The sequence below is a fragment of the Tiliqua scincoides genome, chromosome 2 (assembly GCF_035046505.1).
Source record: "Tiliqua scincoides isolate rTilSci1 chromosome 2, rTilSci1.hap2, whole genome shotgun sequence".
Taxonomy (NCBI): domain Eukaryota; kingdom Metazoa; phylum Chordata; class Lepidosauria; order Squamata; family Scincidae; genus Tiliqua; species Tiliqua scincoides.
This window is the reverse complement of record NC_089822.1, coordinates 115,709,359-115,722,735: the sequence shown is the minus strand read 5'-3', so window position 1 is coordinate 115,722,735 and position 13,377 is coordinate 115,709,359. Positions and strand designations below refer to the sequence as shown.

General features: G+C 46.1%; 1 protein-coding gene across 1 annotated transcript in view; it reads right to left on the bottom strand.

The window, feature by feature from the left end:
• BGN (biglycan) overlaps positions 1-13,017 on the bottom strand; it is a 43,227-nt gene extending 30,210 nt beyond the window's left edge. Inside the window, exon 1 of the mRNA XM_066614792.1 lies at positions 12,759-13,017. The gene's annotated coding sequence lies outside the window, so the exon portion shown is untranslated. The remainder of the gene's footprint in view (positions 1-12,758) is intronic.
• Positions 13,018-13,377: the final 360 nt, after the last annotated feature.

The window sequence follows — 13,377 nt, the reverse complement described above, 5'->3', positions numbered from 1 at the left end:
GGGAGATGCTCTTTACACTCTCACATAATACCAGAACCAGGGGACATCCACTAAAATTGAGTGTTGGGCGGGTTAGGACAGACAAAAGGAAATATTTCTTTACTCAGCGTGTGGTCGGTCTGTGGAACTCCTTGCCACAGGATGTGGTGCTGGCGTCTAGCCTAGACGCCTTTAAAAGGGGACTGGACAAGTTTCTGGAGGAAAAATCCATTATGGGGTACAAGCCATGATGTGTATGCGCAACCTCCTGATTTTAGAAATGGGCTGTGTCAGAATGCCAGATGCAAGGGAGGGCACCAGGATGAGGTCTCTTGTTATCTGGTGTGCTCCCTGGGGCATTTGGTGGGCCGCTGTGAGATACAGGAAGCTGGACTAGATGGGCCTATGGCCTGACCCAGTGGGGCTGTTCTTATGTTCTTATGTAATACAATGGTAAATTTTGAGGTGCAGCAGTTTGTCATACACCCCTCTGGCAGCCTCCCCAGCCCCTGTACTCTCCCCCACCCCACCCAGTTTTGCTCACTTACTTTCTTCATGACAGGTTGCTATGGAAGGCACAAGAATAATGCCAGAAAAAAGGTGGCAACTTCATTCAGCAGATCATCTCTCTTGGTGCAGCCCAAAGTCTGAATGATGACCCCCCTCCTCTCTCTCTCTCTCTCTCTCTCTCTCTGGGGAAAAAAAGGGCTGCTTCCAGGAAAAGTTGCTTTTTACACAGGCTGTAGCCAACAATTACAGGAGGCTAGCGTCTCTCCCGAAGCACTTCACATCCCTTCAAAGCCCACAGCCCCCCTGCCCCAGCCCACAATAGCAGGCTTTATATTCCAGGATATGAATGTTTGCGATTACAGGCGGGGGTCACACCCAGTTCTCTGTTCCAGTCTTGGGGCAGATGCCAGGTTGGTGAAAAACTCTCTTTCCTTTGGCACTGGTTTCGCTCAGCACTGGGCAGAGACAAAACACAAGTAGGTCTGCCCAATGAGGCTTGAGACGAAACATGTATATTTGTGGAAATTTGCAGGCAGGGGAGATAGCAGTGCACATTGCTAACAAAGCTGGGCCTTTTGGTGTCTGAGGTGGAAGGCTCTGCCTGTCTACTGTGAATAAATATGTGGCACAATCTGTTAGGACAACATTTCTTAAACTGTAGGTCGGCATCCACAACATCATGAGTCAATTTCAAGTGGGTTGCATAGTACCTAGCTCAGCTATCATTGAGAATACAGAGCTGAAAATACAGGGTACAGAGCTGCTGGGCAGGACAGGCTCCCCGTGGGAGAGAGGCATGGTGCTTTACCCTGAACAGATGAGTTGCTGGAAAAGGGGGGAGGGCCATATGGTTGGAGAAGGATCCAAGTCTGTGCAGTGGCGTCGCTGGGGGGGGTGCGTGGGGTGCGGTCCACACTGGGTGACGCGCACAGGGGGGGTGACACGATAAAATCGTGGTGGTTAGGAGTAACCCCATCATATTATATACCGTTGGTTGCGGAATTTCAAGCGGAATGCAATCCAAAAAATCAGAGTGAAATATCTCCTTTCTATCAAAAGTTAGGGCCAAAAAACTGGAGAACAAAAAACGCATGGATCTCTATGGAAAGTGAAAGTGAGCCGTATTGCACATTTACTCATGAATAGGCAAACCTGCCTTAGTCCATTGGAAAGGGCAGGCTGAGAGGAATCCAACGACAACAGAATGGTCCTGATCCAATGAATGCAGCCCCCAAAAACACCTGAGAAGGAAGTCCCTCCCTCCAAGCAGATGAATGTATTGAGCCCTATGGAAAGTGAAACTAAGCCAGAAGGTTGCGTTTACTCGCAAGTAAACCTGGGGTTTTGCCCCGCCCACTGCATGCGGGGTGACGCGCTGGCATCCCGCACCAGGTGATGCGAAACCTAGTGACGCCACTGAGTCTGTGTTCTTTTTTGACTTCTGAGCTGGAATGTTTGAATTCCGAGCTATGCAGAATAATAGCATGAGCACACTGTGTAATGGGACCTCTGGCTGTTCGCAGCTTAGGTCTGAAGCCTACAATGATGATGTCGCTTCCAGCCATGAATCACTTCCAGTGGGTCCTGACAGACTGTCATTCTGAAAAATGGTTCCCAGTGCTAATTTTGAGAACCACTGTAGTTAGGAAGTTCTGCACAAGTCTCATTGAAATGAAGGGGAGCTACATCAGAGCACTCAGCAGTCATTCTATTTATTCAACATAAGAAAATATGTGTACAGGTGTTCCGTTTGTATCAGTCTTGTGTTCAGCTGGAATACAAATGCAGCAAAAATTTTAAAGCACACATAACCCTGATTATTGTTGAGCATCTACTTAATACACATAAAATGCAGAGTGTTTTACTATCTTTGTATTGGATTGTCATCACAACAAACTCTTTAAGAAATTCTTTAGTTTTATGGAGGAGTAACCGATTCTCAGAGAAAGTGACATTCACTGGGATCTGAGGTTGTGGTGGGACACAAACACAGGCGCGTTTCAATGTAAGTAAGCGTAAAGTAATGCACATTGGGGCAAAAAAATCAAAACTTTACATATAGGCTAATGGGTTCTGAGCTATCTGTGATAGATCAGGAGAGAGATCTTGGGGTGGTGGTGGACAACTCGATGAAAGTGTCGACCCAATGTGTGGTGGCAGTGAAAAAGGCCAATTCTATGCTTGGGATCATTAGAAAAGGTATTGAGAATAAAATGGCTAATATTATAATGATGTTGTACAAATTGATGGTAAGGCCACACTTGGAGTACTGTGTTCAGTTCTGGTCACTACATCTTAAAAAGGACATAGTGGAAATGGAAAAGGTGCAAAAGAGAGTGACTAAAATTATTACTTGGCTGGGGCACCGTCTTTATGAGGAAAGGCTACAGTGTTTGGGCCTCTTCAGTCTAGAAAAGACATGATTGAGGGGGGACATGACTGAGACATACAGATTATGCACGGATAATAAAAGGATAGAGTGGATAGAGAGATGCTCTTTTCCCTCTCACACAACACCAGAACCAGGGGACATCCACTAAAATTGAGTGTTGGGAGAGTTAGGACAGACAAAGGAAAATATTTCTTTGAGTAAAGAAAGTTGGTTGTGTAGTTGGTCTGTGGAACTTCTTGCTACAGGATGTGGTGATGGCATCGAGCTTAGACGCCTTTAAAAGGGGCTTGGACAAATTTCTGGAGGAAAAATCCATCACGGGTTACAAGCCATTATGTGTATGTGCAACCTCCTGATTTTAGAAATGGGTTATGTCAGAATGCCTGATGCAAGGGAGGGCACCAGGATGCAGGTCTCTTGTTATCTGGTGTGCTCCCTGGGCATTTGGTGGGCCACTGTGAGACACAGGAAACTGGACTAGATGAGCCTATGGCCTGATCCAGCGGGGCTGCTCTTAGGTTCTTATGCAGAGTTCAGCCTGCTCTCCATTTACTCATGTGCTGTGGTGTTTAATCTACAAGGGGCTCACACTGGACCATATGACCAAAAGACTCTGCTTGTCCCATTCATATGTGTGGTAATGTTAACTGATGCATTACCGCTGCTCAAAAATTCTAGTCCCTCCCAGGAAGATGTCACAAGATGCTTCCAATGACCATCCACAGCTTCTCTCAAATGAAGTTGCTAACTTTTTTACTGATCTTGCCCTGTCCCCTTAAAAACAGTCTGAAATGCAAAAATCAAGCTCAATCATCTTTTTCCTGGCATGGAGATAAAGTACTGTAATGCAAAACTCATTTCCCTTGATTAATTTCTGCACGTTAGACTATTGCTAAAGCACAGGCCTAGGGCACCTTAATCCAAGCCATACCTTGGACACCTGCCAATAATCTCAGGTTTTCATCTTTGCTGCTACATTTAAATTTAAACAGTTTAAATTCAGACCACAGAGAATCATTTTGATGGAAACACTGCTGGACACATTCACAGCCACTAGTTTTGTAATTTGCCCAGAGTGCTACAGGTGCTGAATTAAAGATACTAGCCAACAATGAATGATCAAATTTCAAGTCTTAGTCCAGGCAGACAAAATAAAAATAAAAATTTATTTTATTTTAAGAGTGTACATTTCACCCTCCCTACAACCCAAGGGACTAGCATTGCACACATTCTCAATGCAAAAATGCAAACGCACCCCAAGTCCAACCATGTCACCACTATATCTTGGTCTCCTGTTGTTTTATAAAGTTGTTCCACATTGCACACTGCTAGCACACTGCAGACCTACCCAAGGCTGAGTTCAGGATTGATTGGGCCTTGGCCAAGTGCCCACTGGCCAAATGACAAGTAGAAATGCCCCATTTTACCTGTCTTGTGGGGGGGGGGGGCACCTTCCTGGGGAATTGTTACCCATTTGGGAGCATTATGTATAATTGCCTATAAATCCAAATTTTTTTAAAAAATTAAGTTTTAAAAAGACAGATATGAGGAGCCCCTCATGGGGCTCCATGGAGAGGGAAGTTAAAGGCAGCCTTGTTGTCATTCGAGGGCCTGTGTGCTTAATTTTCCTAATGAAATAACACACACAAGTGTCTGGTCAGGATTATGGTGGGGGAAGGCTTTGCCTTGCCACAGTCCTAATCTGGATTGGCCCACCCAAAAAACAGAGAGAAGATTCTAAGGGAAGTTCTGATGGAATTTGGAGATGAAGAGAGAAAAGAGAACACGTTCTTGCTTGTCATGAGAGGCAAATTTTCTAATTTACTTTAGGAAATTCAAACATATAGGACACAATCATGCAATTTATTCTGACCCTTAAACTGAACCTTCAGAATTTGTTTCCAATAGCAGGATTCAGTCTTGAAACACATGAAATAAGAGTAGAAAACACTGCATACATGCATATTTAATTAATAAAGTAAAATCAGCCTGTTATATTTGTTTAAAGGCACAATCCAATTTAAAAGAATTAAACAACTTCTCAAGAGAAGGAAAGGTGGTTTTGTGACGTCATAGCCTCCAACTACTCAGTGTTCTGCAAAACTGGATTATTTACCTTGCAATTTACTTTCCTTCTGATCAGTGTTAATCTACCAAGTATTTCTTTCTTTCCTGAGATTGTCTAACTGCTGCTTTTTATAAGAAGAGTAGCAGGGCCTAGGAGAGGGGGGTAAATGGGGTAATTTGTACCTGGGCCCAGGGTCAAAAAGGGGGCCCAGGAGCCAAAGAAGGGGCCCATAAATTTCCTGGGATCTTACATTTTCCTGTCTACTCAGACTTTTTGGCCTCAGGAGATGCTGGGGACACTACCATTAGAGTGTAGCTGCAGCTACTGCAGCTATTAGCAAGCTGTATATGCTGGGCCAAGGAATGCATACATGACACTCCTTAACACAGTGTCAAGTCTGGGAGGAAGCTATACTGCTACAGTAGCTCTTTGACTTGTGGATCTGCTTTCCATGAAGGAGAGTATAGGAGCTCAGGGACACAGCTGCAAGGCTACAGCTGCTGCAGAAGCAAGTTTTGGTATGCACCAGACACTTTCCATTCTAGTGCAAACCTAAATATGATGATGCTAATTTTCTGCATGATCTTCTATATTTAAAAGATTTTAGAGAGACTGAGGAGTGTGTTTGGTTTTCTGTATTACTGTATCTAGTTGCCAATGTCACATGGGCGGGTAAACCTAGGCTCCAAAGACTTTTCCAGCTGTCTCCACCCTCTCCCCTTCCCTGTTTTGCCCCTCCCTGCCCCATTCTGCTCATCTGTCACCACCCTCCCCCACTCTGTTTCACCCCTCCCCTTTTGCAAAGCGCCCCTAAAGAAACTTTGTACCATCCTGATAAAATTCCTCTCAAAGGAATTACATCCTGAAGAGTAACATTAGGCTTCCAAAAGGAAACCTCATCAGATCTAAAATGACTTGCAGAGCTGTGAGTTAATTAAAATGCCAATGTGAGCACAAGCCTCTCTGCACCAGCTCTAAGTGCTGCAAATGTGCCATAAGACATGTGCTAGCCTGCCAGTGCCAGATCCATTCCCTGTGCTAGGTGGCAAGGACCACAAACCTTGCATGGGCCACAAATCCAAGTAGGACTGGGGCTTCACCCGGAGCAAGGGGAAAAATACCCCCTTACCCCAAGGTGACCTCCAGCTGCCTCCTAGGCTGCCTAGGATGAAGTGCAGGCCATGCCCCCTGGCTGCGCCGGTGCAGTATAGGATTGGGCTGCCCACATCAGAAGAAAATCCCAGTGGATTGTGTCCCAGTTTTGTGGGGGAGGAAAGGGGGATCTTTTTATGGATCTTCTGCACAAAAACTCCTTCAGCTAGTCATGATCATAGACTTTTACAATTCTTGAAAACATCACAACAGACCTCCACATCGCTCCCTCTATTACTGCCTCCTTTCCTCTGGCAGCTCCTGGGACCAAAACCAGATTTTGCTTTTTATGAATAGAACCCAGCTCCTCCCAGTCAAATGCACTCAAGCTCACCAGACCTCTCAATGTGAAGAAGCAAAATTCAATCATGGACTTCTGCCTCTCTGCCACTTCTGTCCCTACCATCTGAGGGACTGAAATATACTTTTAACAGCAAAGCCAAGGGGAGGTTATAGTGCAATACAGGCCTGCAAACCACAGCACATCCTCCCTGCTTCCCCATACTCTGCCTGAAGGGCTCCAGAGTGATTCTGAATGGTCTTGTGAAGATTCCTGAATATCCCAGCTTTCCCCAACTCTAGTCCTCTTGATTGCAAAGGCAGTTTGTGGTGGTGTAGCCACCACAAGCTGCATGAATCCCCACCTTCTCAGCCCTGATTATTTTTTGAAAGTGCTGGATATCATTGTAGTTTTGCTTATTTTAATTAAGTGCTTTGATATTTTAGAATGTTTGCATGCAAATAAATAAAGCAATAAAATCAGAATTGGGGAGAGGAACACTAATTGAAAATTGAAAGGGCGTAAGACCCTGCTGTGCTCCCAATGAATTAGAAAAACATGAGTCTTTTTCCAAGATTGGGAAAATACAGGCACACGCCACTTAACAACCATTAGCTTTACAAGGGACAGCATATATGATGGTGGTTAAAGCACAATAAAGATACTCTTAATTAGGCAATTGCATCTCCCATAGCCTGCAGCAGAGTGTATGTTGACACAACAGAGAGGCTCTTAATGCAAAGAGGCAATCTATCTCTAGTAGCCTGTGCAGCCAGCTGGTGTCTGGCAGGAAGTGTCTGTTTACACAACAAAGGCAATAGATTGGACTGAATGTTCACTTAATGACCTAATTGCATAACAAAGGGGATCAGGAGAACTATCCCCATCTTTAAGTGGTCAACTCCTGTACATCTTTTTGTCCTGGGCTCAGTTCTAAATTTGACTGGGGGGAGATTTGCCTCCCTAGCTGCACTGCTCATTTGTGTTGCTGAGTAGGGGTCACAGGGATGCTGTGACCCTGGGCGGCACTCTGTGGCAGGCAGCAGTGCCATACCCACCATGGTTGCTGGGGTCCTGTCCCCCTTCACTTGCAGCCAAGTCACTTGGAGAAAGGCCACCCACTTTGGCCAGCCTCGCTCCGAGCTGACAGCTCGACTGTGCAGAGAACGACTGCAGAGGCAGGCAGGTACTCCCCATGTTTGTGCTCTTCTGAAGCAGGCAGCCTGGCCCCAACCATTCTGGAAGGAATTTGCTGATGTCATCACACGGCCCTATTTCTGGGTCAGAGGGGGCAGGGGCAGAGGCGGTGCTAGTAGATTTTAAAGAGCATTAGAAAGAATAAAGAATAATGATACACAATGATGTCATGATTGCCTCCCATTCACCCACACTAGGAACTCTTTATTGGCAGATGCTGACCTTTCCCATGGATAGTATTCTCTGACCCAGATCAGAACCGTGAAGATGAAATCACCTTTGTTTGGTATAAAGAAACAAGGGTCACTGGTTATTGGGGCAGGACAGTAAGAGTCTCAGCAGCTAGTGCAGTCAACTAAGATGGGTCAAATAACTTCAAACTAACTAGCTGCCTGCATAAGATAATGTTTAGAGATAATGAGGCAGAGCCCATTTGGGACCCCAGGATTGTGTGTTCGTGATTGACTAAGGGCACCCCATCATGGAGGAGTCCATCCAGGCATCCTGTTCATCATGGTCATTTTGAGGGTCACAAGGGCAGCAAATCAATTCATCTTGAGCCTCAGTGTTATGAGGGGGGAAAGGGACAGAGGAGGGAGAATTCTGACCAATGCTAGATACTGTAATGAAGGGTTAATAGGCATATCAGCTAAACCCAGTTCCTGGAGATGGGATGGGACAGGGAGGGGGAGGTTGTACCTAAATGCCACATGTGTGGTTGGGAGGAGCCCACTTGACTGTCATCTGTGGCTGTGTGGAGCCCAGTGATTCTGTGGCAGGCAGTGGGCCATGCCTGCCAGCTCAGCAACCTGCTTGCCAAGAAAACCACACAGACTGAATGAAGAGCTGCCCTTGGCACAAGGATGACAGCTTGATGAGACTGTATACTTTTTTCTCCCAGCCCTTCCTGCCCAAGCCTGCTGGACCTCCTGTCTCAGAGAAGGCTAGGACTCAGGAGTTCTGCTTTCCTCCCTTTCGACTGAGCTCATGCTTTGCTGGTAACCTCTGCGCCCCGTTCTTTGTCATTCTCCTTCATGCAGTGACAACTGCTATCAATCTCATACCTCTTGCCTATTTCCTACATGCTTCTCTTTCCATCTAGACCTTTCATAACTTGGTCTCTTTTCTACATTTAGGGAGGCCTAGGAGTGTCCTGAACGTGCTGTAAAGCACGTTTGTGCCAACCTGAGAGTCTGGGAGGCCAGTGCAAGAAGTTGCATCGGCCTCCCCACGCTGTATCCAACCCCAGCATCCAACCCCAGATCCAATGTTTGCATCGACCAAGCTCAGCCAATGCAGGGGTCTGGGGTGTGTGTGTGGAGAGGGCAGGGAGGAGGCAGGAGGGAGGCGTTTTGGGGTGGGGGAAGGCAGGTAGTGGGCATTTCTGGGTGGGTAGAGAGCAGGAGACGGGGCCAGGATAAGGCAGTTATGCCAAATCCTAGCACTGTTCCCAGCTGGTGCAGAGTGGCCCCTGGCCGCTCCGTTCTGCTCAGATCTGTGCCACCTTGTCAGGTGGCGCAGATCCAAGTAGACCCATTGGGGCCACTGCAGCGCAACACAAGGTAAGGGGAATGGTTATCTTTTGCCTTGGGGTGCGCCACTTTTGGCCCCAAACTTATGCTGGATGCAGTGTAGGCCCGCTGTCCTGTCTGCTCCAGCACAAGTTAGGATTGGGTTGTTGTTGCCTTTTTTTTGCGCGCAGTTCTTTAGAAAGAGGATCAAGGAGGGAGGAGATCTACCCACCTTGGGGCCTCCCCATATAATTTCTTCCAAGGATGGGAATTGGCTGCTCCCACAGATCCTGGATTTTGCCATGCTGGTTTGCAAACATTTACACTGGCTATGAATGAAAAGCTGTTTCTTGCTCATTTTGGACAAACACAAGGAAACAGAGCGCTGTATTTTGTCTATAGCTAAAAGCTTTGCTTGGATCCAAATCTGCAGTGCTGGATTGGCAAACTATAGGCTCAGTGGGACCAGTTCTAATCTGAGTAGGGACACGGGTCTCAGGGGTTTGTGAAATGAGACTAAAGTGAGGTAAATGCATCTGGATTCCATCCCCAGCTAAGGGAGAGATGCGTTGTTCTATGGTCAATAGGAGTGGGGAGGAGAAATAATTCCTTCAAAGATGTTTCCAAAGCTGTTAGAAGGAAGTCATGTCTAATATTTTGGTTTGGGGGAGAAGAGGAGCATTACTGTGAGTCAGAAAACAATAAAAGGCTTCTTTTGCAATGAGATCAAGATAGGCAAAACTTTGTCTAAAAAAGTTTTATCTCACACAATCCATGAGGAACTCATGGCATTTGCTCCCACAGGGTATGTAACTTACAAAGGAATTGGTTTATCAATAGCTGCCAGGTAGGAGAGCTAAATGGACAAATAACAGGAAAACAGTTGACTTTATGCCTTGTTTCTGGGTTTCCCAGAGGAATCTTACAGGCCACTGTTGGAAACAAGGTGTTCGGTTAGATGTTTTCCTAGCCTTCGCTAGAAAGCCTCTGTGAAAGACTGTGAGAGTCCAATGGGGTCTCAAATTGATAGTGATAGTATGGGTGAACATTGCTTTGCAATGTTCTGACCAGTGATGGGCTACATATATGACGGTCCATTGCTGATTATTGTCCCAAGGCTCCAGAGCCAAGGGGAGCTGTGCTCCCTTCGCCTCCAGGGGCTTTTCTGAGCCTCGCAGAGGCTGCACGTGCCTGCATGTGGCCTCTGCAAGGCTCAGAATGGCTGAAAAAGCCCTAAAAATAGCAACTTCTGGTCAGCTTAAAAAAGGCGGACGCACACAGCCTCTGCAGGGCTCAGAAAAGCTTCCAGAGGCTCTGGAGACTTTGAACAGATGATGTCGTTTAACGTCAGCATCCCGTAACGACGGGGGTGCAGGAACACATTCCCATTGTTAAAGGATGCACACCTGTATTGGTAAGCAGGGCTGGGTGTATTAATTGGAACACATGAAATTTCTAAGTTCCTAAGTGTCTTCAGAATCTTTGTTTTTCCCCCAGTAAAGCAAACTTCTAACTCTTATGGCTGAGAAGTTATATTTGAAAGTGCGTAAGTAAAATATTTGCTGAAATTTCCAAAGCCAGAGAGGTGGTTGAAGAAGACTTTCAGTGGCCGGGGACAGCACTTGTCTCTTTCTATGATTAGTAACCCGAGAATAAATGATATAAAATAACTAAAAGACAGAATAAGGCCCCAATCCTATGCTTGTGTGGTACTGCACAGTTCAGCGGTGCTGAAATGGCCACTGCGGTATCCTGTGGGGCCAGAGCAACAATCAGAGATTTCCTTGGGGTGAAAGGAACATTTTGGCAAAGAATTGAGGAGACCCACGTCAGGCTCCAAGGTTTGGGAGGGGGGTAGGATTCGACAGCAGCCTCTGCTGCCTTCCCCACCCCCCTCCTGGGCCTGAACCACCCTCGGGCCCACCCTCCTCCTGCCCAGTTCCTCCCTCTCCCCACCTGCCCCTGCCCTTCCCCTACCCTGGAACACCTCCCCACTGCATGGCAGAGCACTCACTGCCAGCGCACTCTCTTTGGCGTTCCACTGGAGCAGAGGCCCAGTGCCAACTGCGCCTTATGGCACTTTTGCATTGAATCCGACTGCCAGTTATGCAAAGTAAAATGAATTTAGCAAGTTTCCTCACTCTATATAATTTATACCAGACCCAATATCCATATTTCTTCATGCAGAATTTTAATTTGGGATGGAATGGAGGAAATGTATAATGTACATCACACGCAAAGCCCTTAGAGAAGAAAAAAAAGTAGTGAAGAGTGGGATAAAACTAAGGAGATTCCAAGACCAAATTCCATTGGGAAGCCCCTTTAATACAGGATAGCGCACACAATATGATTTTCATCTCTCCACATAACCAGTTCCAACCTTTCTTGGACACGTGTTACATGTCAGCTAGGTGAACACAGACATGGCCTTGGTTACAGTCCCCATGCCTCCAGCTGATGCACAGTTGGAAATTCACACATGAGTCTCTGAGTACCTTTGTCAGAGTAATGTGGACTGCTCACCTACCTCAAAATATCTGATGCCCAGGGTGGAAAATCCAAATGTTGCAACATGTTGCACAAACAACCCACTACTATGGTCTTGTGCAGCTCCTGTTCATTGCAAGGAAGCTTGCACAGGAGAAGTTTCCTGGCTCAGATCTTTCACTATGTCACACTTACAGTATTCACTGCCTTAGGCAGCCTTCTCATCTTGCTTCATGGCAGGGCTACCTCTGACTTTCAGGAAAAGATATATTGTGTGAACTATCTGTTCTTCAAGTTTCAGAAACGCAGGAAAAGGGCAAAGCCAACACTTGGCTTTAATGGTCGTAACTGAGGCCAGAATCTGGCCCCTGGCCTTATGCTCATCTACAAAGTTCTCTTTCACAAAGGAAAAAACCCAGCAGCACCAACAGCCTGGGAATGCTGAAGATAGTTCCAGGCAGCAAGAAAACTGAGAAGTCCAGTCTGGTTCTCAACAGTCAACTGCCAAGAAGATAAAACAAATGGAAACCTAAGAACAAGGGAATTTAAGAGCAAGCTGTTAACAGTTCTGATCCCATTGGTTTGCAGGGTGGGGAGCAGGGTAGAGTGAGCAGAATGTTGGGAAGTGACAGCCACAGATAACCGTTATAACAATTCCACAACTCCACCATTATGTGTACCGTATATATATTATGCATATACACACGCACACACATTTCTCAGGAAAGGAAATGCTCTCTATGGGTTAGAGAGGTGGAAGAGATTGGGTATCCATTCTCCAACTTTGGACAAAAACAAATAGTATCAGTAGTTAGAAGGCTTGAGAGGAGTAATCTGTAGTGGTGAGAGTAGGTGTGGGAAAGAATTAGGAAGCTTCAGTACAGTACCGAATAGGTATAGTCAGAAGACTCAGTGGTGTAGACCCAGGACTTGCACCCCCAGAGAAGAGTGGGATGTTAAAGAGTTGCGTGGGGGGGGGGGGGTTCTGATAGTTAGAGCAAGGGGGTACTGTAGTGAGAGAAATGGGTCTGGAAGTCCAAATTCCTGGGTTCCATTCCTATGGCATGGTCCAATGAACTTAACTCATTCAATCACAAGGATAGTCCATTAGAAAAACTTTGCAATTGCTTAAATGTATTGGGTAAAATTCAGAATGAAAGAGAAAGGAAAAAGAAAACATACCTTTTTTATGAGTCAGAACTTGGTCCTGGATATCACAACCTTGATCAGACTTTCTTCTCCACCCAAGTACCTTTTCCCTTCTGTCTTTAAATTCCTTTCCTTTCTTCTGCTTCGTTTTCTCCGCCAGCAGATTGGAGCTTTGTCAAGCCTTCCACAGGAGGAGGAGGCTGTACTGTACTGAAGGGAATTGAGGGAGGTTGACTTCTCTTGTAGGCAAGCTGATTTCAATGAAATACAGAGCTCACTGCGCACACACAAGCTTGCTCGCTTGCATGCATGCACGCGCACGTACACACACACTCTCTCTCTCTCTCCCGAAAACTACTTGAGAGCTAGACCGTCATGTGGTTTCCATCAACCACCTGCCAAAAGGAAAAAAAAATTAAAAGACTGAAAAAAACTTCAAGCATGGAAGCTTGATCCATGCCCTCCCCTAGTCCAAAATGGCAGTCTTTCTTGTCAGTTCTTATTTTCAAAGTGGTCACAGGAGAGAGGAAGATGGGGAGGCAGAACTGTCCCAAAAAGGGGGAAGGGGTGGGATTGGGGAAAAACAACAACAAAAACTCACTGTGTGGCACCAGAGAGGATGGCTTGTGTTGGTTTAAGGCCAAGCAAAAAT